The sequence below is a fragment of the Chiloscyllium plagiosum genome, chromosome 7 (assembly GCF_004010195.1).
Source record: "Chiloscyllium plagiosum isolate BGI_BamShark_2017 chromosome 7, ASM401019v2, whole genome shotgun sequence".
Classification (NCBI taxonomy): Eukaryota; Metazoa; Chordata; class Chondrichthyes; order Orectolobiformes; family Hemiscylliidae; genus Chiloscyllium; species Chiloscyllium plagiosum.
In genome coordinates, this window is record NC_057716.1 from 667,033 (window position 1) to 670,645 (window position 3,613).

Sequence of the window (3,613 nt, forward strand, 5' to 3'; positions counted from 1 at the left end):
ACACAGATACTCCTATACACAGTCACACACACAGACTCCTACAGACACACACACTCCCACACTCAGGCATGCACCCTCTTACAGACTTAGATTCCTTTATAGACAGATACACACTTTCTCTCACAGACACTCACAACACCCCCACCACCCCAACCCTCCATCCCCGCTGCTGCACATATACACACACACACGCCCATATGCACACATTGACAAATACGTTTATGGGGTGAATTTGTACTTGCAGAGTTATATTGTACTTTGCTCAATAACTGCATGAATCCATGTAAGATTCTGTTAATTCATTTTTTTAGATTAGAATCAGTCTAAATATATGGCACAGACAGAGAACACAGGGGGCTAACCCCTTCAACACATTATCTGGGCTGACACCAATTGTTAAAGTTAACCTGAGAATGTAACTTTTTAAAAACGTTTTGTCATTTACATATGAAAGAAGTGAAACTAACATGGTCATTCTAACAGATGAGAGACTTAACAAGGAATCAATGTATTTTTCAATGTATAATTTCAGTTACATCACACTGTAAACTTTTCTTATAAATTCTGTGTTTTACAATTATGTCCTCCACAACTACCTGATGAAGAAGTAGTGCTCTGAAAGTTTGTGCTTCCAATTAAACCTGTTGGACAATAACCTGGTGTTGTGTGATTTTTAACTTTGATCTTAGGGTTGTACGGAATTTTTTTCCTTTGACCGTTCACTACCAATGTTACTTTGTTATTCATTTTATAACTTTATTACATTCTCATATGAATACTTCTCTAAAATACACCCATTTTGCTTTATTATTCAACAATTCATTCATAATGATATGGTGACTTTTTACTTAAAGATACCTTTAAAGCTAGTAAAAATCAAGCAATGTGGGCTGAAAGGCAATTATTAGAGGCAGATTTGTATATCTTCTTTTAACTATTGTTTAGCAAATTCCAAAGTAACAAGAATGCTGTGTCTGTTAACATAACTAAACTTCTTAGGAGTTTAGGCAATTAGAATAAAAATGCACTGACTGTTTGTAAACACAGAATTACTGCACAATAATGCACATCCAGTGCAAGAATGATCTATAACGCACAGAAAAAGATCAATTCCCATGATGACTAAACCATAGGTACAAATGCCAAACTGGAGAGATAAACAGAAAGAAAGATTGAATCATAGAAACACAAAGATGAAAAGAGCAAAAAAGTGACTAAAAAAGTGAGGAAGAAAAAATAAAATTTGAAGTGAAGTTAAAGAAAGTGAATTTATAAAATTGCAAAATAACAAAATAGAAACTTAAAGACCTAAAAGTACCAACAAGAAAGAGTGCACCAGTGACTGACACTCAGCAGTTTTGTGGCACCAGGGAACAAAGAGCGGTGATATGTATTGACATGTTTAGTTTAAGCTTCCTGAAGCTTCTTGTCACACATCCCTTGTATGTGCCAACATTACTGCTTCCTCTACCACATACAAGTTTCCCATTTTAGTGCTGGATGAAAACAATAGCTCCTCCCCATATTTTCCAACATTTCCTTTTAATGTTGTACACAAGCTACGAGTTGTTGTGAGTAAAATATTTATACGACTGTTTTAATTTTTTTGGTGGATTCCAATCTTCCAGTCAGAGATTCCCAGATTAATACGAAGACTTTATCGAGGTTTTATCAGAATAAAGGAAACCAACTGCCATTATCAAGCATACTATTAACAGGCAATCTCAGTGCAAAAAAAAACATTAGTTTTTAGTAATTAATTTAAAAATTTAGAAATTAAATATTCAATATAAATGTTTGTACATTTAATAGACAATCATTGCAAATCCAGTGAATTATACAGTGAAAGTTGTTAACAATGTATCCCCTGGGATATGAGAGCTGTGATAATTATGGAGTAAACTACATTGTAAGTGTGAGATCTTTTATTCGAGATCTGAGAAAGAGAATTCAGAATATTTCCTTAATGGTGGAAACATAAGGGAGTGATTTTCAACAGCAGGTTAAGAGCTAAACATATACAATGTGACGAACACTGGATTCTGAGCTGAACTGCAGCATTAGCCCATGTTTTACACAAGTCATATTTCAATAAAGGAATTGAAATCAGCACTACAAACAGCCACCTTTAGGCTCTATCAAGGTTACCAACATTTATTAATAGCATTTGTCCTAACATACTGAACTAGTCAACCTCATAGGAGTCACCAGGGGAGTGGTGAGTGCTTGATCATGGGTGTCTTGTCAGAGGTCCCCCTTATCTGCACCTGGTGTGGGAAGTAATAGCAGACCAGGCAGGGCAGGAGCAGATGTTGCAGGATATAGAGTAGGGCTATGAGAGTGAGGTGGTGTCTTACCCCCATTCAGGTATAAGATGTCACTTCACTCAAGATCTCATCCATCCTCCATGATCTAAGATCTCATATGTCGTCTCCCTTGATCTCTCAGCAATCCATCAATTGTTATATGTCAGCAGAGCAATCCAAATCTTCTTTGGCAGTGGATACATGGAGTCCACATATACTGAGAAAATTGTTTCCCCGGCTGAGTTTATGTTTCAGTAATTTGCAGTTAGCACTAAAATTATGTATTAATCCAAGCTTTCAAACATGCTCACCTTATTTATACAGCAACTCATTTAGCATCTGTTTGCACCTTTTGGCTGAAATAAACACTTAGAATGTAGAGAGGAACAAAAAATTGAAATCACTTCTACGAAAGGTACATAAAACGACAAATGGAATGTTGGTATTTACCTCAAGGTATTTTGAAAACTAAACTGAAAAAGTAATGCTTCAGTTATCCAGAACCTTGGTAAAATCTAATCTATACAATGTGTTTTGAGTTGGGAGTCAAATCTCAGGAATAGCTCACCATAATGATCTCAGGGTTTAAACAATTGGATTATGAGGACACATTTCATAATCAAAGTCTTTAAAATGGTAATGATAAAAATATAATTGTAATTTTTAAATTATAAAAGATTCATTGAAGAAATTACAAATTATTTGGCTAACTAATCTAAAACAAAAGGTATAGCCTTTGATTTAAGTCTTTTAGAAATAAACTTAGGAAGTTACTTTTTATATTAAAAATCTAGAATGCATTCCACTATTCCATTTAAGTTTTCAAGACTTAAATTGTTAGATTCTAGTTAGGTGAAGTCACAAGGCCATAAGCAAAGATGCAGGAGAATCGACGTTTCGGGCATGAGCCCTTCTTCAGGAATGAGGAAAGTGTGCCAAACAGGCTAAGATAAAAGGTAGGGAGGAGGGACTTGGGGGAGGGGCGTTGGAAATGCGATCGGTGGAAGGTCGTGTTGCTATGGTCTGGCGATGGAGGAGTCAGAACCCCAGTGGTCCTAACCTACCACCCCACCAACCTTCATATACATCGTATCATCCGCCGCCATTTCCGCCACCTCCAAACGGACCCTACCACCAGGGATATATTTCCCTTCCCTCCCCTATCAGTGTTCCGAAAAGACCACTTCCTCCGTGACTCCCTCGTCAGGTCCACACCCCCCACCAACCCAACCTCCACTCCCGGCACCTTCCCCTGCAACCGCAAGAAATGCAAAATTTGCGCCCACACCTCCCCCCTCACTTCCCTC

The 3,613-nt window shown here is 37.3% G+C and overlaps 1 protein-coding gene across 1 annotated transcript in view; it reads right to left on the bottom strand.

Moving 5' to 3' along the window:
- Positions 1–3,613, bottom strand: part of slc40a1 (solute carrier family 40 member 1) — a 59,493-nt gene that overhangs the window by 47,719 nt on the left and 8,161 nt on the right. The gene's annotated exons all lie outside the window — the stretch shown is intronic.